This window comes from Conger conger, chromosome 17, assembly GCF_963514075.1.
Source record: "Conger conger chromosome 17, fConCon1.1, whole genome shotgun sequence".
Classification (NCBI taxonomy): Eukaryota; Metazoa; Chordata; class Actinopteri; order Anguilliformes; family Congridae; genus Conger; species Conger conger.
In genome coordinates, this window is record NC_083776.1 from 9527211 (window position 1) to 9548572 (window position 21362).

Genomic DNA, 21362 nt, shown 5'->3' on the forward strand with positions numbered 1-21362 from the left:
CCCTTTGTTTAACAGATTCCCTGTTCAAGTGCACAATAAATTATATAACAATGTAAATCTTACACAATGCAGCATCAAAAGCATATGAGAAAGTAGCATAGTCATTTACACTATGAGCAATTTATTTTTACTTCTACTGCTGTAGCCTATCCACTGAGAGGTTTGACGTGTTATGTGTTCTTCTGCATACCACTGTTGTAATGTGTGGTTATTCGCGTTACCGGCACCTTCCTGTCAGCTTTGACCAGTCTGGCCCTTCTCCTCTGACCTCTCTCATTAACAATGTGTTTCTGCCTGCAGAACTGCTGTTCACTGGTTGTTTTTGGTTTTTCGCACCATTGTCTGCTAACTCTGGAGACTGCTGTGAGTGAAGATACTGAAACCACCCGGTCTGGCACCAAAAATCATCCTACAGTTATAGTCATTTAGATCACATTTCTTCCCCATTCTGACATTCGGTGTGAAAAACAGCTGAACGCCTTTGACCACATCTCCATGCATTTATGCATTTAGTTGCTGCCACATGATTGGCTGCTTAAATATTTGCATTAACAAACTGGTGTGCAGATCTACCTAATAAAAGTGCTCAGTGAGTGTATGTTTCCAATATAAGATGTTTATGAAAAAAAATCCCCTCCACCAGACTGACATATTTTTATATTACATATTTCTATATTTAGATTTCCAGCAGAGCTGTAATAACATCAGTCTTGACTTCAGTAAAAGCCTGGAGCGTCTCAGTGGTGACTGCACTTAGCAAAGCAGAACGGCAGAAACTTGAAATAAACTTCAAGTTCCCTTAGATTTTTTCCCCCTGTCTTATTTGGCTTGGAGGGCCGCCACATTGAGAAAGGGGCCCCCCGTTCAGTACCCTGGGCCTGGGTCACACGCTCGGATCTGCCTGCTGGTCCTGGACCGGTTCCGGCCTTGTGACGCGACTGACCCAACCAATTAAACGTCCCCATCGCCTGGCAGGAAGCGCGACCCCGACCTCTCTCCACGGAGCTGAGGCTGGAGGCCCCTCCCCCCACACCCCCCCCCCGAGACCGTCTGCATGCGGGAGGGGGGAGAGGGTGGGCTTCGGTGAAATCACGGGGGTCAGGCCCACAGTGCCCCCCCACCCCCCCCCCAGACGCAGAGCAGTAATTAAGCGGGCCCCTCTCCAGGGAGCGGCTGGTTTTAGCACAGGCCATTTGGAGCAGGAAGCGGGGAACAAGGACCCCCTTCAGCCGGGCTGGGGTCCACGGAACTGGAACAGACCCTCTGTTCACTGGAGAGCACGGTTCCCTCATCCCCCACTCCACCACAGGGGTGAGACTGCCAGCATCGAACACCAGTACGGGCACAAAAAGGTCTCGCCTGCGCAGGGTCAACACGCAGGCTAACGCGGCGAGCGCTAGCAACACGAGAGTGACAGACGCAGTTATCTCCCCTGACACAAACAGGTAGCGCTGAAGAACCTGTTATCAGCACAAATGCTAATGCTAATGAACAGCGTGACCAGGGAGCACTGCTGACTCGGTAGCTGGTGGAGAGCAGATGACTGTGCAAGTGGAATGACATGCAAAAGCTTGATAAAATGGCACCTGCACCTGTGCCATTTATCCATATAGATAAAAAAAAAAAACACTCAGCCCCTGAAAATGAATCTGAGACAGCAACCTTAAAATTAGAATTCAGCTCTTAGGAACTGAAGCAATTTCTTATGGGGAACACATTTAGCCCTAAAGCAAAAAAGCAATGTAATGAAGACTTTCAGATCTCTTGCTTTGGTACAGTACAATATAGGCTCATGAAAATGTACAGTCCATGTGAAACAGGAGCGTGTTATGTCCAAGGTGAACATGTATGTGTATGCGCACAGGTCTACAACACCACTCTGTTACTGCTGCTGGTGAGAAAAATACAGGAGTATGTGAACAAAGGCAGAGAAAGGGAGACAGGGAGACAGAGTGAAAGGCAGACAGGTAGCAAGAGAGTGATGGGGGAGGGGGCAGACATGCGCAGAGAGAGAAAAACGGGGATGAGAGAACAGGAGAGAGGTAGGAGGAGTAGCAGAGATTTGGAGGGCACAACGTGCACAGGATAATTCTTTTGTGAGTGACAGATGCACACACAGAGAATGCAAGAACGGGGAAGAGAGGGAGAACTACAGCAAAGGGGGCAAGGGTCAAAGGTCATGTTTTCAGAGTGACCCGAGGGACCTGACCGGCAGGAAAGTGGAACTGTGGGGTGCCGTGGCAACAGAGCGCCTGTTCCCTTGAGCTAATCCCGTCTCTGCGGCTTCCAGCCCCGGCGTTGTGCCGTACAGTGGTAATCCGAATGCTACGTCAGTCACCGCACTCCATAATCCCGCCGCATCCCGCTATCCTGCCCTGGATAAGGCAGAGTGGAGAGAAGAGTGAATTGTGGCTGGAAAACGCTTAGCGGGGCTTTCCCGCGACTTCTCCGCAGTGCAAATGTGCCGCTTTTCACACCAGAGCTTAATGTGACACAATTTACTCAGCTTCACCCGACGTGTTTATCACGGCACACACACGGCGCTGGAAAGAGGAGATTCTCACCCATCCATCTAAATGGGATCTTCAGGAAACCCAAAAGCAAAAAGATGCATCCATGAGGAAGACAGAACAACTGTGTATTCTTTCATGAACACTTATTTACAAGGCTCAAAGCAACAAAGCTCTTACAGCAACATGGTGAGCCTGTTTTAAAACCTGACCTTAACAAAAAAGATATAAACTACCGTATGAACTGGAATGACAATCAAGTGGAAAAGAGAAGCAATGTTCTGTGCTCCTGCTTAGTTGGCCCCTGGTCAGGAAGTATCTGAGATCAGAGGGCAGGGGGCCAATATGGCCAGTAGGGGGAATTACAGAAGAAGAATCTGGAAGTCATTGCCCCAAGTATCTTAACCCAAATGTTAAAAAACACTCACACATGTTTTCTCACATCAATTACTGAGTGTTAATGCTATGATGTCCCATGCTTTGAAAGAAAAAGGGATTGAAGCTTGGAACATGAAGTTAACTAAACAAACTTTATTAAACTAGCGGAAAGATTACATTGGAACAATGTATCTCTGTTAAAAAAAGGGCACAAATAAAATAAACAAATGAATAGATAAATAAATACTCCCAATGAGGATTAAAGAAAGGAAATGAGATCGATCAAGCGAGCCAAAAGTGAGTCAGGATTAAGCAGCCCAGGAGCGGTGCTGATTTTTAATGGAACCGTGGGAGTGGGTCTCTATTTGGCAGGCCACACGAAGAAAGCTGAGTCATTGGTTTCTCCAGCGCCTGCTAAATCCAGACCCAGGAGAATAGACGACAGAAACAAGCATCCTGAAGCCTCTGCTGCAAAGTTAATGGAAAAACACGAAACAGAGTCGCAACACTTCCAAAAAGAGGTTGCAGTTCGGCCAAAACAGTTTTGGCCACCATCGTCCCATCTGTCTATTTATAAGGTGTGGTTTGTGATTTGGAGGGAGATTCAAATGGCCCACCTCATGGTCTGATTGGCCAGTCACACATTTCAGTGGCAGTGGAAAAAAAACGGAGCCATGTTCTTTCCACAGCAGAGTCGGCGCTATTTCCTGCGAGGCCAAGGCACCAGGTTTTTTCTCGATGCTCCTGCAGCTCATTGCCGATCCCCACACTGCACTGGTGTAGTCAATTTCCCACAAAATTGTTAATACACCATGCGGACTGCACGCAAAATGTCACACATTTTTCACAATTTTCCTTACTGACGGATGTCAGGCGGCCCTCCATTTCCTGTCGTCTGAGGCATGGCAAGAATCCGTACAGTTTGACAGGAGGCCCCTAGAATGCCACATTAATGTAAAAATCACACAAACCTTCTCAGAATGATGTACATATATGCATACATACAAGGTTCCCTGGCACAATGTCAGACCAGCGCCTCAGAGGAACCGGTCCAGGCATTTTATCACAGCTTTATCACAGCTTTTCGCTTATGAACATGTGTGGGCAGCGAGCAAAAACGGCACTGTGCAATTACCCTCCGCGAGTTAATAATCCCGCCCCTGTTCCGCCACAGACCACATATGTTTGGAAACATCAATTTGAACACCTAAGTGTGTCAATGTTTCCAACGAAGCAGGATTTTAAGATGTTTGAGAGCTGGTTGGCCTTTCACCGAATCTGGCTGCGTGACCCCGTAAGTGTAACATTGGGGAAATGGCTGCAATACATCTCTGGTCCTTCCGTGCTGCCGTCAGACAGCAGCTACCCTAACGCTCAGACCCAGCTCAGGATGGGAGCACTTAACAAGGTGAGTTACAAATTACTTCCTCATCGGAGCCTGGGGGGCGGCAGCCGGAGAAAATGTCAAAAAAAGGATCTAGCGTTACAGATCCAACTGAAATATGACCACAGGGGGCAGGAGTGAGCTTGGAAAAAATAAAATAAAAAAGGCATTCACCAAGAGACTGTGAAAACAGCCCAGAGTTGGAATTGGAATTGTTTAAGGAACTGACATTTATCCAGCCCTTTAGAAAATGTTTTCATAGAACCACTCGGAACATCACTGGCTATAATAGATGTTATTGTCTAGATAGCATTAGCTGTTAATGTGTCCAAAAAGTCAGGGCCGTTGAGGTTAATGAAGAGTAGGCTCCATTAACACTGATGCATATACTGTGTGTGTGTGTGAGTGTTTGTGCAAATTGCAGTACAGTCGCTGTGGACGGTAAAAGAAGCTGCAAAAGCACTGTTTCCATGGCCACGGGAAATAGAGTCAGTCTCCATGGTTACCAGCAACGTTCACTCTGAACATCCCTGCGATGGACCACAGCTGATCCAATCTTCGAGTACACACACCACCGCCCCCCTTGGCTACACGATGTCAGAGAGCTGCACGAATCAACACTGGTCTAACGTCACAACCAAAGTCTGGGGGCGAAAGATGCAAACCACAGAACAAGCTGTTCCCGGACTTCTAGGTTCCTCTGCACCTCCCCCCAGCATCGCTCAAAAAGCGCTCGGGAAAACAGCTCCAACAGCCGAAACTCTTTACCCTGCAGCAAACCAGGCCTCAGACCAATCTCAAAGACCTACCGACAACTGTTACCTGAAGAGTGCTGGACTAACCAAGGATTTGAGGTGGGTTTGTTTCTATTCTAGGGGTACTCAGGCTTATCCAGCGAAGGCCGGTGTGTGTGCAAGCTTTCATTCCAACCAAGCGGTTACACACCTGATTCTACTAATCAGCCATTAGAGTGTGGCCTAGGGTAGGCCGATTGGTCTTAAGAGTCTTTCCTAAAGACCTTAATTAGTACAATCAAGTGTGTTCCTGCTTGGTTGGAACAAAAGCCTGCACCCACACAGGCCCGTTCTGGGTAAGACTGAGGGCCCTCACACCATGAGAGGAGCCGAGTTTAGCCTCAATGGCCTTCAGAGCCCGACCAAGAGCCATACACTCTGCCCACTGAACCAGGCGAAAAGGCAATGTCTGCCCAAGGTCTCATGGATGCAGCATACTTCTAGCCTGTCTATGCAAATGAAGTCATGGCAACGGGTTGGGGGTTTTCGGTTAACACGGTCATAGGTAGGGTTAGAGTCAGCATAAGTGATACCGCATCTGAGGATGAGATCATAATTTTCGGTGTCATCCTCCTGCCCAGAACCAGAACGATCTCTCGCTCTCTCTCTCAGGGCCCTCCCAAACTGGAGCATATACAGTGTATTTATAGACGAGATCGGAATGCAGATAAACACTTGGTAATGCTTGTGCGTTTTGTTTTTTTATCTCCCGTCAGGATCGCTTCCTGTCCATATCTTGAGTTGTTCTCTTCAGTGGGTGACTTCTTGGCCAGGACTGTGTGAATTATTCTCTGCACAATTCTCTCCTGCATGTCTCAGCCAGTAATGGATGAACATTCATGTCTTGGAGAGGCTCCCCAACCCCTGGTTCTGTGATTGGGGGATGGCAAGTTGCCATGGAGACCATACAATCAAAGGAAGGACTGAGCAGTGAGGGATTTGAAAGAGTCCCTCTCACTCTCCATCAGTCTTTCTCTCCCCCTCTGCCTCTCCCTCAGTCTCTCTCTCCCCCTCTCCCTCTCCCTCTCCCTCAGTCGCTCTCTCCTCCTCTTCCTCTCCCTCTAACAGTTGTGAACACACACGTCACAAAAAAAAAAGATTCTGCCCCATAGCTGTGTGGCAGGGTTGTGTGTGGAAGGCCACCCTCAGCACACACAGACAGCAGCAGGAACGTAGAGAATCCTGGCAGAGCGCAAATAAGTCTCTCACCCCACCCCACACCACCCTGCGTCAACAGACAGCGGGGACAAGCACATCCACTTCGGCCAGCATCAGCAAGATTACACCACCAACACCAACATGCAAGAACAATCAAACTGATGCACTCCCTTGCTGGCAGCAGCTGGAGAGGAAAGGAGGCAGTGGGGCGGGGGGCTGTGTGCTGAGAGGACACATCGGTCAGATCCCCCTAGGGGCTGGGGGTGGAGGGGCAGGGGGTTCCTCAAAAGATTACCCAGGCCTGTACCCCCCTGGGCCTTTAGGAGCAGATGGCCTGAAATTAGCATCTAAATGAACAGCGAGGGGAGTCCCTCTACAGCAAAAAGACTCAACCTCCCTCCCTAAGACCCCATAAACCCACACACAGAGTCCCACTGCTGGGTAATCAAGTAATTCCCCTCCCTAAAACCCACGGTATAGACCTCAGCTCCAAAAAGAGCAAGTAGCCGATTCCCACTGGGCCCTATTGACTGGGGAGGAATAGGCAGTCGGGGCTCCTGTGGACACACTCGGCGAACAATGGCAACGCACAGAATCATCTTTAAACGACTCTCCGTTTCCCGTACAACAGCCAGCTTGGATTTAAGAGGCCTTTCAGTTCCTGTAGCCTCCCCTCCCCCTGTCTGCGCCTAGTCAAACCTGGTCAAACACAGGGTCCCCCGCCCGAAACCAGGGCCTCTGCGTCTCTTCATCCTCTTTTAAACAGTTCAATAATAGCACTAAGAGTGAACATTTAACAGTTATAAAAGTAGAGTTACCTGCTGGGTAACCGCTCACTCTAAATAATATGTTCCTTTGTGCTCTTAAAAAAGAAAAAAGAAAAAAAGAAAAAAAAAACAATGACATTTTTAAAAAATGTATTCCAAAGGTTTTTTTGCCCCCCACCATTTCATTTTCATCTGTAAGCGCTGATATTAAACTCACGACTTGGATTTAATGACGGGTTGCCATGGCGATAACACAGCGAACCTCCGTGGGTGTTGAAAGCCGCTCCTCAGTCAGTGTGCAGGTAGAGACGGATGTTGTCAGTCCCTGTCAGTTAAACCAGGTGACCCTGTAATCAGGCTCTTCAGGAGTGCTCACGGTCATAATATCCAAGGTTTTCCACTCTGAGGCTCGGAGTGTAGTCAAGCCACACGGAGCCCGGCTCTACGGAACAGCAACACCCAAAAATATCACCCGCGACTACTCACAGACCTACTGTGACATGATTAACGCAATGTGTTTCAAAATAAGAATTTAACGAGCGACGCAAACGTACAAAAACAAACCGGATGGGTCATGTAGGCCGGTCAGGGTCAGGTTTGCTGACCCCGACTGCCACAGTCTTGTGCAAAAAGAGATTAAGCTGATCCTGGATCAAAGGTCAGAGCCATTATGCATTGACAGCTTCATTATGCATTGACAGCTTCTCTACTGTCCTCGCTGAACCGAGTACAGTAGAGAAATGGGTTAATGCGTGTGGACATTCTGGCAGATTTTAGGGAAAAGTACAGTTTAAGTGACTGCTGTCTGCTCTGACTGCTTCAGCTGCTCCGGCTGCTGTTCGTGCTCTGATTTACAGCAGGTTTCTGCATCGGCCTCAGCTCCAGGCCACATGCGGCTGTGCTCCTGCTTGCTGTATAAACACAGCCCTCGCCCTCACACCACCTCCCCCAGGCACTGGCACAAACGACGCCAACACAAGCCAATGATGGGCCAGCAGGCCCAAGAGTTCAGGAAACTCATTGCCCGAACATAAAATATACACCCCTGTTTTCTTTTCCACTCAAGACGTTCAAAACCCCCTCCGCACCGCGCCCCCATCACGCTCCGCCTCCCTCGGGGTGATCCCATTGGTTAGACCCGAGGCGGTCTCGGCGAAAAGTCGCCGCCCCTCCTTCCCCAGTCTCCGCCCCTTACTGAATCCACGGTGACGCACCCCGCCCTGCCCCGCCCGTCGTGGCCTCCACTCCCCGAGCTGGAGGAAATATAACCGGAGAACGGCCTGGTTAAGCAGCATGGGGAGGTGACGAGGGCAGAACCTCCCTCAGCGTGATCTACAGCACGCAGGCCGGCTCCCAGCTCCTCTGACACGCCTCCCTCTCACATCTGGGGATGAGGCAAGACGGAGAAATCTCCCACAGAGAGAGTCCGCCCTGATCTCAGCCCGCTGCAGAGATCTGCTCCCTGACAGCGGCACTGTGGGAAGATTAACAGCCGTCTTCATCCAGACGGACGCTGCAGACGTGGCACTGTCTGTCTGTCTGTCTGTCCGTCCGTACGGTCGTTTCGGGGGCGTTAACAGCGCCCGTGTCTCAGCGCCGCATCCACTGTGATCCGCGGGGGGTGCGACACCCCCTCCTCCCCCCACAGGAAGGTAGAGCACGGCTCTAAGCCCCGGCCCACCGCGCTGTAATTATACGCTCTCTTGGCGAAATGGCAGGCCGGCCTACGCAGTCCCCGTACAGGAGCGCCCCCCACCCCCCACGAGCCCAGGGCCCCCGCGCTCCTCCCCCGCACCCTGCTCGTCCCCACAGGCAGACGGATGAAAGAGTGTCTCCTGTGTTCCTGCAGAGAAGAGAGGGATGGGAGGTGGAGGTGGAAGAGGGACTAAGTGCTGGATATCAAGAGTGTGAGTCACTGCACCCCCCCCCCCATCCCCCCAGCCCCCCAGCCCCCCAGCCCCTCCAGCCACCCCCGCTCCTACTCCTTCAGTCCACTTCCTGCCCCCCCCCCCCCCCCCTCCGCTGGTACACCGATAAACCAAGCAGAACTCCGCCATCAGAACATCCCCCACCACCTGTATTCCCACTCTAGACATTAACAGCTTGCTTAATCACACACTCACAGAACACAATAACTCATTTTATAAATGTGTTTGACAGGTTTCATTCACAATTACTGATCAACCTGAAGAACAACAACAACAACAAAACACTGTTTCACTCTATTTCACCAATGGGGTCCCGTGTTTGATCTCCACTGCCAGCGCGATGGTGACGTTCGGGGAAGCTGGATAATTTGCTGATGCTACAATATGGATATGGATGCTTTGGACCTAAACCACTCGGTCTTGGCGCGTGATGAAACTGCAAACTCAGCCGCTGGTTTTTTGCTTGCTCTCATCCTCGACGTTCATCAAAAGCGCTGCCGTCAAAAGGCACTGACATTTCAGAGCCCCACTTAAAAGGGAAGTCAATGGACCGTCCGGAGAACGGTGAACCGGTGAGTATTGATTGGCGAATTAGATCGATCTCGTAATGACGGAATCCTAAATCAACTGTCCCCGTCACCCCAGGTGGCAGTGATGGGGGCCAGGGGCCTAAACACACACGCAACAAAAGCCCGGACTCAACCCGACGGCAATTAACTGTCACCTCAGCTTTGAATTTGAACAGACATAACGATTCATTAGCTACAGTTAAGGAGATAGCACTTGTGAGTCTGAATCCCTTAATTGGACTCTTCCACAAGGTTAAGGGGAAAAACTGTGACGCTCAAGACCAACTGGCCCCGCGGTAACATACCGCCTTCATTTTCACAAGAAATCCTGAAGGTTACAACAAGAGGCAGCTTGTTCACTAACACAGGGCAGCTCGTCCACACATGGCGGGGTGCTGCGGTCCAGCTGTTGGAGACGGAACGGATCGGCCATCTTCTTTTTCTCCAGCCTGCAAACGCTGTCAGAACTGGGTCACACAGGTTACATCTCCTTTTTGCAGGCCACTGGCGACTGGTCAGAGGAAAAGCCGCAACGGTCACAGCGCTTAGCTGGCACCGTGCTGCTGCTGCTCATTTGAGCCGTGTTCCCCGAATATACGACAGGACTGTCTCAAAAGATCAGCTGCTTTAAGCCCCCTTCAGAAAGGAGGCGGGGAAACAATTCTGTGCTACACGAATTTAGCGAGCCAAGGGTTTAGTTTGCCCAATTAGTAGCATGCTAAACCACCCCCCCCTACCCACAGGAAGGCGGTCGCAAACCTCATCAAACTTCATCAGTCCTTTCCTTCTTTCGTTTTAATTTGCGACCTTGTTTACAACACTCAAAACAAAATAGAGAAACCACACTCCTTTAAATTATTCATGGAACGGAAAAGGAATGTAAAAACACAGCTCTTAAAACCCTAAATTAATAATTTTGTCTTTGAGGTCGATAGAGCTCCAGAGACAGATGCATTGTAAAACAGCAAGCCTGTGAACACCCATGCTGGCTTGGGCTGTTTTCTGAAGTCTGTGGGGGGAGTTTATGATTATATTATTTCCCCATCAGAGAGCCAGTTATGCTTAAAAATATTTGTATGACAGCATGGCTTTTAACAATGAAGCTTTGTTTTGGTGACGTTATGGGTAATTGTTTTATCGCATGTGCCATGTACTAAGTCATGCTGGACAGGAGTGTCTGCTAAATGAATAAGTGTAAAGGCACGGTCTCCCTCAGGGAACAGTTAGAGGATGGGGAGGTTCCTCAGAGGGTCCACAGTGGTGGAGAGCCAGCGTATTCACATAGTACAGCCTACACCTCACCTGGAGAAAAATCACTACACAATGCCAATTTTCTTCAGCGGCACACGTCTATCGAATGGTTCCGTTCAACCAAACCTTATAACTATACACCAAAACAGCTATACATTAAGGGATTTTTGCTGTGGCCAGCAAATCTGTTTGCTGTAGACAATTCAGTAGGTCTTTTTTATTAAACCAACCACCGTGGCGGGGTTCTATAAGAAGTCTGAGGTTTATTGTTTTTTTTTCCTCTGGCATTTGTGGAGGCTCTTGTGAAAGCACTATTAATATCTAAGGGAAAGCAAGAAATGTTCAGTGCAATCTCAGTGAGAGTGTGTCGGGGCCAATGAGACACTAAATTCTGTACCTGAGGTGAGTGCAGGGCTGGGTTCACACTACTGCCGAACACTCCCCAGAGACGCCTACCGCAGGTGTGAGCACAGAGCAATATTGGCAATAAGCTGAACAGCAGCATCTGTCAACGCACAGCCATCTTCTTGAGAGACCCCAAGCTCCGCGATCCTCCATGTTTGCTTTTCATAAGGGGGAGAGGAGAGAGATCGCATCTCTTAACAATATTGACTGGTGCTGGTATCAAGCAACCGTTTTCTGATGATGAACCATCTCGGATATTTTCTTGGTTTTTTCTTTCTTTTCTTCATTTTTTAAGCGTGAAAAAAACCAGGCCTGAGGCAGTAAGATGTGGACAGGCTGAGTGAAGACAAGCTTCTGAATTTCCGTACGTTTGTTCTGCAAACTCCCCCAGAGGGAAAAAAAAAGTGCGCTGCTCACTATCATTATTTGCTTAAGGCAGAACTGGGCATCCGCAGGCCGATCAGCTGGTGGAGAGAAAGAGAGAAAAACGGCGCAATTTCCTGTCCACATCTGGAAGCTGTCAGCACAGCTGTCTGTGAACGGCCGAGCGCAACGCGGGGTTAGCGCTCCTAGCGGTCTCCTCTCGCCACAGGCCCGGGGTCGGCCTGGCAACCAAACACAACAGGCCAGGGCGTGGTGCCCTCGCGGTAGGACGTCGCGAGACTCGCAGGAGTTGGGAGAGGGCAGGAGCGGCCCCGCCCGGTTAAACGCCGCTCCTCCACGTGTCCCCCCGCCTGCCAGTGGGGCGTGGTGGAGAGGGAGGAGCCAGGGGCCTCAAGGGGGAGGAGATGTGGAACGGCACACAGAGCCTCACAGCCGGGTGTGTAGGCATGAAGGGCTCCAGATCCTGGTGTTCCTCTGAGGAGCGTTACAGTACATCATATTCACACCGTGGCCAGCTACTGGGCCAGAAGGTGTTACTCCACACACCTCAACTCCGACCTCGGTGTGATGTCACTGAACAAAGGCCAGAAGCTCCACCCACCCATGGAGAAATGAGGATAATGGGAGTGGAAGATGCAAACCCATGTCCATCCAGATAGCATAGCGCTGCTCACAAATAAGCCTTAAATGTTCATAAACACCAGGTCACACACCAAAGGGGCGCAACTGGGTGTTCTGAACCTTCCGGAAGCCTGCGGCTCGGCGCTCAGTCCCGCCCCTCGTTTCGATCCATTTTATGTCTGAAAAGGAAGCACGGAGGAAGAAAATGGAAGTGGCAGAAGCCGGCAGTTGCGTGCGTGGGTTCGGCAGACTGCGGGCCTAATTTAGGCTGCGCGCCTCACGGGAGCCTCTGAAGCGGGAGCGCTTGGCTCGCCTCGCAAACGGCAGCCTACTTCTCCAGAAAGGGCGGGAAGCCGAAACGCCAGCGCCAGTCTAGTCACGTCCCTCACCGATGGCGCCGGGGTGAAGAGAATTAGAGGAATCGCTACGTCCGAGCGCGTGTTCTCTCTCCGGGTATTTACCGAGCCGAGCGGAGGCGGCACCCTTGCAGCTGCGAGCGGCCATTTTCTCTGGTGTCGGTTTGAAGCGTGATTAAAAGCCTCGCGCTGCCGGAGGTGGGCTTTCGGCCTGAACGCCCAGGCGGGGCCCATCCATAATGCCTAATCGCTGCGGCAAACGCAAACACTGCCTCCGCAGCCCGAGCGTGAGCGTAGGCTAACCGATCCGCCGCGAACACCGCCCGCCGACAGCATGCCGCGTAACGCAATCCATTTCAGCAGCTTGGGCCTCGGCTCAGGGCGGTCCCCGGAGGGGAGGCGGATTGTAGATTGGGGCAGGGGGGCAGGGGGGGTCTGATGTCCAGCACGGACCAACCAACATAGGGAAGAAGAGGAAAGTAACGACATTCTGCCTGAAAAACCCAATGCCGCATACAGGAGAAAAACGGTGTGAAAGCTGGATTAGGTCGGAGTCACTGTGTTTCTGTCAATCCTTAACAACCAATCAGATTACATTCACCTCCCTGGGCAAAATGCAACAGTTGGCTGAATTAAGTGTGTACCCTGAATGGTAGCTCTGTCCACTCTGGAGGTCTTAAAGCTTCGCCCTCTACAATCACAGGAGAAGAAGAAAGTGTTTCCAAATTGAAATTTCCTTCCTGTCCCCAGCAACTACTCCAAGAACAACTTCAACCAATTCTGGAAACTTCCCCAAACATTTATTCGTTTCAATGACCTAGGACCGGTTTCTCTACATGCGTTCCAGGCGCATTTGCATCCCTCATATATGATTATGATCAGAACTCAACATCTATTAAGGCAGGAGCTTTATAGTGGGGCTGCTTTCGGGAGTCATTGTGTAGTCATAAGGTCCACATCTGCAGAGAGTGAATTGGCCTTTACAGTAAATGCCAGAAGTAGACTACATCCAAACATTCTTTTATGCTAGATGTTTCAGCAAATAATAAAAATATCATCACAGCAGTGAGAGAAAAGTATTTTTAAGCCTTTTTCGGGACCCCAGAGAGAAATGGCAGCCCGAATCGAATGTAAATATCTTGAATGTCCTTTGAAATCAGTTAAGTGCTTTAGCTGAGTGCATAACACTCCCTTTCAGCACATATTAGGAGATGAGTCTATCATCTTAACTTCATCAGTCCATCACTAATTCATCATCAGCTGCAGATTGTCAGACAGTGGAGACATATTCATACATAATGTAAGACTATCCCATCACCACCTGGTGACTGATATCTCACAAGCCAGTTCTGGGGCCTGCATCTGGTCAAATTACATATAATATGCTAAACAGTTTATCAGAAATTCACTCCGATAATTAAAAAGTGCATCTTAGTAAATGCACAGTGTTTTATAACAAAGCTGGAACCTACCTCTAAATTAAAGTGCAAGAGGTGCCCTGGGCAAGAAAAACAAGCAATACGTGAGCCAACTTTATATTGTCCCTCTACCGACGGCAGGCAGGTGGAATGACTGGCCTCGGTCAGGGCTGCGTTGTCCATGGCTACACTCACGCGGGATGAGCGATGGGCTGTAGGGCGGGGGATTGGCGTGGTGTGAGGTCAGAGGGTTTTGCGTGAGGCTGATTATCTTCCTGGACTGAGAAGATTCGGTAAGCCGTCTGAAGAGTGTAATCACACGTCTAAGCACCGTCACTTCCTATTAGAGCCACAGAGCCTGTATCACAAACAAGCACACACACGCACACGCACACGCACACACACTTACATACACACACACACACTCACACTCACACACACACACATACAATAGTGTTCCTGCTTCCCCATGAATGATAATCGCCTCAACCTGACCCCATCAACCCCACACACACATACGTACGCACATACACACCTACACACACATACAGACATGAAGGTCATGCTCCTGCTCCCCCTGCTTCCACTTGACTCCATAACCACCACACACACACACACACACACACACATACACAGACAAACACGAGGGCAGCACAGAATCTTCACAACATTACGAGCAGACTGTTTACTAGGCAGGAAGTGGAAAGCTTGTCTTCAGCCGGCAGTAAACAGTGAGGACATTATGTTGAGTCCACGCTCCTGCCCCCAGTCCCCCTCCAATCAGAGACCTGCGATTCTCTCACTCAAAGACTCTGGCTCCGCAACACACAGGCCTACATACACACTGCTGAGATGAACTGTAGCCCACAGACAAGCCCACAGACTTCCAGAAATGCATGAATCAATTTTTCCGTGCAATGAGGCAAATGTTTGTTTACACTGACACCAACTTTCAGAAATCCCACAATCCCACATTTTTCACAAAAGGAAATTAAATCTCCCTTCATAGCAAAATACCGCTAAAAGGTAGCCTAGGCTATATATAAAATTTTAAAAAAGAAAACTGAATCTGAACATTTTTCTTTCTTTTTTTTACAGGAATCCAGAAAGCGTTAATGTATTCCCAGCTGCGTGACAGCGAGCCTAATGAAAGGTGAAGTCCGGGAAAGCGTTCAACATTCTGGACATTCCTTCGTAAAGTTGTGCGGAGATTCTGTTTCGCCGGCTCAGAACGGCGAGACTTCCGGAGCGTTCTCTGCGCCATTGCGATTAAGGCCGTTCCGATTACGACGGCAACCGCAATCGATGCTGATCCAATCACGTCTCCCTCAAGAGGATCTGGGAACTTGATACCAATTCCACGGTTTTCCTAAGGCACTTTGTCAAAACTCATTTGGCAGTTTGACGACACTGGAATCTCCGGGTGCCTTCGCAGCAGCTGTGCGTATTGAATAAGCTCCATTATGAGACCGGCTATCCGAACAGCACTCGCGGTTCAATCTACCACGTCTGTTTGTCCCTGTGCTTTATAATATTCCTGTATCGTACATGCATACGTATCTCTGGGTGCATGTCAAATGAATTACACCTGCCCGGTGTGTTACTGTACGATGGGGAGGTTCCTAAAAATCCATATCTAAAAATCAACAGATGGAGATTTTAAACTGGCTGTGGATAAATGGCTAGGGAAATGGCGAAATAGGCATACGGTTCTGATCCACGCATCGATAAACATAGCCCACGAAAAGGCACAAGTATAAGTACAGCATAAAAAACATCCTGTAGACAGGGTTTCTCGAAAAGGCAGTAGGCTACAAACATTTCCCTTTGACGGTGGGAATTTGACAATCTTCTTCATGTGCATACATCCCACACACTCCGTAAAGTACTGTAGGAGGGAGGCATATAAATGGATCAAAGACCACATATCCTCAATGTCGTGTAAACAACATATTTTCATGGAAAGAAGCAGGCGGGTGGGCAGACGGCTGTTTTGGGGCTTCCTGACAAGACCCAAAACAAGCTTTCCCTGTGCCTCCTCTATACGCACTGCTACAGAGAGAAACATGTGTCATACAGTGCTGAGGTTCTGCTTTTCATATACTGCGGGAATACATTTCAGAGTCAGTCCTGTTTTATTGGGAGATTCTTGAACCATACTGCCTTAACTCAAGTTGGCTTTGAGTGTTCACCATAAAAAAAGGCTGTTTATTGTGTGTGTGTGTGCAGGGCTGTAGAGACCTCCTGGGGGACAGGTGCACAAAGGGAGAAAAGGGCACAGCAACCTACAAAAACGGTTTCAGGGCACCTAGTTATTGTACAGAATATATTTAACAAAAATTAGTGAGTGAAAAATAATGACAATAATGATAATAAAAATGAACACACATTGTGTGTGTGTGTGTGTGTGTGTGTGTGTGTGTGTGTGTTCTGTTTAATATAAATCATTGTGAGATTATTAGTGTATGCTAAAAATCACCAAACAATAACCTTCTAATGAAATCAAATAAAAATGTGTATAGTGCATTTATCCCTGCTATTGTTATAGTATTATAGAATAGCTAAATAGGGGTGTGAATAATGAAAAAAATATTATAAAACATATGAATAATGGTACCAAATATAATCGGTCAAAGAGCTCCAAGTCGGATCCCAGTTTATCATCTTAACTTGAAATACACATTTAAGAATACAACCAACGATGTGGGGTGGGAAACCCCCGGCACGGCTGCACAACGGCAGGTTTTGTTAATAATACGACATCCCTCTTCCCCCTATACATCTCCGCTTTCCGAGTTTTTTTTTATTTTAAAACTGCTCTTTCCGTGCTCGTGCCCGCGTGTGCGCGCCTAAAGATCTCCTGTCTTCATCAAAATTAAAGAGAACTCAGCCCCTCACACTAACGTTTGGAGTAATGTCAAACACTACCGCACGATGCTCCGGTAGGAAACGATACACATATATTCTATGATGACACCTTGCCATCTGTATTGTCAATGGCAAATGCATTGTAGTTTTGCAAGCAATAGGAGACCAAGCTGATTTTAACAAACCGTCTGTCTTCGCGAGAGAGCGTCTTTCTCCCCTCTTAACCATTAAAACTAGTACTGCGCAGAAGCCACGTTTGGCGGTATGTGAACAATCCACTGCCTTTTGCCTCAGGCTTATATCTCTGTCTGCGATTGTCAGTGAATTCATGAAAGAACCTCTAGCTAGGACTACACGCTTGAACTGGCTTCTGAGTATAATGCATAATCGAATATCCAAGAACTTGCTGAGTCTTCGTTTTTTTCAAGAAAAATACCGAATTTGATGATCAGTCTACAGAATACTGGTTCAACGAATTTGATTCAATTTGATCATTTCCGACCCGATTCTCTGTTATTTAATCTATTTTGGTGACAGTGTCGACTGATGGAAGGTACGATATGCGCTTTTATTCAGTTTAGAGGTCTTTAAATGAGGTTGTACTCAGTATATCTGTTGGTTTAAAATAATAAAAAAGACAAAACTGACCCTATTTCTCGAAAATTCAGACTTCTATATAGCCTATGCGAACCGTTTCACTGAAAGGATTAGGTAAACAAGGATTCTTCCGTCATGCAGAACGTTTGCACAGTGACTGAACAGTTAACCAACCTGAGCAGGGATGGAACGAGTGGACACAAGCCTGAGACCTGCGTTTCAGCATCATTTCTGCTGGACCTGAACAATGCGCACCAGTAGCCGCTCTACCGCAACCACTGCGAGGCGCGCACATCACGCTCCTTGCAGCACCTCGTCTGTTTCCGATACTTCTAGCACTCAACAAAACCTGCCAGGCAACCTGACAAAATGTGACAATCCCAATTATTCATTTTAATTAATCAAGCCACTGCCCCAGACGTTGTTTTGACTTTCAACTGTCAAATATTTTAAAAGTGGGAATCTAACATCAACACCATGATCTGAAATAAATGCATAAATATGTAACTGGCTGATATAGGCTAATACACAAGCGTTCTGCAATATGTGGCATGTCATACAAAAAGGGAAGTTATGATAAATAAACCTAACAGTGTGTTTCTGTGCAAAAAACGGTCCCAATTTCATCCAAAACAATGTGTCCTTTATCTAAGACGCAATATATGGGATTAGTGAACCGAGATGTGATGCACAATCCGCAAAAATTTGACTACAAATAAATAATCTGATCGTGGTAAATAAAAAGATGTAAAAACAGAAGCAATGGTGTGCACTTTTTCAATAAAAATTTCATTTAAACATACCTGTTCGACGTAACTGGTCCGCTGCAAAACTACCTCTCGGCGCTCAGTGACAGGCTGTACAATATTGAGCTTTCTTAACCCCTCCCATCAACATCTATCTACCGTAAATACCGTATTGGACGAACAACACTAATTGAACGCATCAGAAACGCAAAACGATCCGTGAAGCAGATTAACTACATTTAAGCCAAATCACAAATATGCCTTTTTTTGTTGCAAACAACTCTGTTGAACTACAGTCCAAGTGTATCCTGTTAAGACTACTATACAAAAACGACTGACTCGTCAATTGTCTTCTTGTTCAACAAACCGCAAGTAAAACAAACAAAAACGTATAATAAAACGTAGCCTATACCTACTCCACATGTGATTCATCATTCAAGAACACAACCTCTGGACTTGATCGATTCACGTTTTTGCCATTTCTTGAGATATGAGCTGCAGGTCGAAGAACAAAATCTCTAAAAACTTTTTTGTTTGTTTAACTGGGCTTTGAAAAGAAAACTGACTTGACACCACTAATCATCCGCTTTGTTTGAACGTGCATACGGTAGTCCAGCTGGTGTCGCGTACCTCTTGCGTTATTCCAAATGAGATGGAGAAACGGCCGACCTAATGGACTACTTGGCAGATTGGAAACTGAAAAGTGCCCAGGGCTATAACCAGCTGTGCAACCCCTATGGGCTGTTTCTTTGGTTTCTGGATAATTCACAGGCTCCTTAAAAAACAAATGATCTCATGCCTTAACTGTGTAGCCAGAAAGGGATCACTTTTGTATGTAGGTGATAATTTACTCAATGTTTCCCAGTACATAGATTAAACAGCCTCTCCCATAAAACCAGGCCAAATTTTACTCCAATTTCACTTCAACATAAAAATATTTATCCATAAGTGGCTTTGGGAGGTAATTTTATAGAAATTCTAAAACCCACAATGTCCACAAAGTGTGTGTTTTGGGCACTCTGTTGTTTTAACAACTGGGTTCTGCATGCAGATCTGTCGGGGTTTTCTCAGTGTCTGTCTATCCTGTAGCCGTTCCTGCTCTTTCCTGGACACAGGCCAACACCTGCCTGTGAAAACACTTGTGGTGGGGGGCAGGAGGATTCTATGGTAATCCAGGTGCACTACCTGTACCTGTTCCACCGCCCTCTGCAGCAACAAATGTTTAAAGTCAACAAGATATCTCAGGCCTCTCCTAAGTAGGTTGAGTGCACACACACACACACACAGCCACTGTAGAAAGTTAACCGGTGCCAACCAATGGGCTGCCGGCACCCCTCTGCCAGCAGCCATACCCAAGTCCCGGCCCCCAGTACATTTGACACGGCTGTGACAGTTTTACGCAGAGACGGTGAACTGGAACGAATGCTGGCGTTTTTTTGTGAAGGGTGGAAAAAGCAATGCTGACTGTGGCACTGAGGGGCTCAGGCGCCCACGTGACCATGGGGGGGGAGGTGTGGAGGGCAGGGGGGTTAGCGCTGGCATGCAGGGCTTGGAGGAGTTGGGGGGGGGGGGGGGGGGGGTGCCAGCTGATTCCCTCTCCTACCCCTCGCCCGGCTCAACCCTATGAGTGGGGGAGGATCTATGCAGTCGGGGGGTGCCTGCATCGCCATGGCGACAGGCATAGCTCTCGCTGAGGAGCATGGGAAGAGGGTGGGGGGTTGGGCCAGTGGTGATGGTGCACAGTGACAGGCAGGCAGCTGTGGGCAGACGGCTGTCCTTCCAATTCCTGGAGAACGTCTGTCCTCTGTAGACTGCCACTGGTGACACTGGGAGAATATCAGTAGGTCTCTCGGCCTGGGGGATATCACTATGCTCAGCTGACCTCAGACCAAAGGCACACACCCAGTATTAGGGGAGGCAGACAGACATTGCACTCATGGGACTGATCCAGGAACAGCCAACACATGCGACTTGCATGGGAACTTTCAAGGCTCTTTCCGCAAAGGCAGTCCTTTGCGGTGTACTTAGCATCATCCGTGTGTTGGTGCACTTGATTAAGTAACTAAATATTTATTTTTGGAAAAATTCCAGCCTGATTAAATTCAATCCCGCCATTGATGTTTTATGTATCCTTTGCACCATATGCAGTGGCTTTGTGGAAGCCAAGCAGCCAATCGTACAGCCGTCCAATATTGTCACGGTTCCAAGCTCGCAGCCAGCGGTGACAAACTAGTGCTGGGACCAAGCTGTCGTCGTGGCAACAGAGAAATGAGTAGCAAAAAAAAGAAAAAAAGAGAGAAAAAAAAAAAAACAGGAGCATAGTCGTCGGAGCTCTGTTTTACACCCCAGTTTAAGGGTGTAAACGCAGAGGGGCGTCCCGAGGTGTTTAAGAGACACGGGGGAGAGGAGGGGGGGCGCGTGGAGCCCCCACGTGGCTGATGACTCACGCTGATGAATTAACACTAATGAGTCATTATATCAGAGCTGATCAATAACACGGCTGGATGCCAGAGCAGGCTCTCCCAGCCATGCACCGCGGAGGGGGGTTCAAATACCCCCTTGTAGCAGAAGCGTATCTGCAGAGTTTTGAGTCCAGAATGCAGCCGTCACAGAAAACAAGGTGTGTACCAGCACAAGGTTTATGTCAGCAGTTGTAGCAGAGGTGCGAAAGACAAGGGACCGATCTTGAAAAAAACGGAATTGGCCCTGCGGTAGGCTGCAGAATGATCAAAGGCCAGTCGAGTTACGAAACGAGACGGGCAAGAGTCCAAGTCCCGGCTCTTCCAGAACTGCAGATTTCAGCTAATTAAGGTCCGCCCATGCTCCTCTTTTGACTTTGACTGGAACTCTCAGACAGAACTGATAACCTCCAGTGCTGCCTGTCCGATTTAATCTGCCTGGCTCCATCCACCAGCTCATGAGAGTGGCTCAAAAAACACACCGTAGTGGAAAATAATAATAGATAGTGAAAACAGATTTCAAACCATTAAACTGGTGGTAATCCCCAAGATACAGCATGTAAAAGACTGTTAAAATACCATTATCTGGTTATGGGTGGTGGGATGCTCTTTCAACCTTCGCAATACCATAGAAAACATGAATAATTTACCAAGCGCCCACGATGGGAGGAAAGTACACACGACCGTGCTGGCAGGGCATGAAGCACACTGTGTGCTCTCTGGGACACGCTTATTTAAATACTGTCATTAACATAAATTTCACCACCAG

At 48.3% G+C, this 21362-nt stretch overlaps 1 protein-coding gene across 5 annotated transcripts in view; it reads right to left on the minus strand.

Annotated features, from left to right (window-relative positions):
* Positions 1-18234, minus strand: part of map2 (microtubule-associated protein 2) — a 98367-nt gene extending 80133 nt beyond the window's left edge. For all 5 annotated transcript variants that reach the window (XM_061225909.1, XM_061225908.1, XM_061225910.1 and 2 more), the window contains exon 1: positions 18192-18234. The gene's annotated coding sequence lies outside the window, so the exon portion shown is untranslated. The remainder of the gene's footprint in view (positions 1-18191) is intronic.
* Between the last annotated feature and the right edge of the window lie 3128 nt (positions 18235-21362).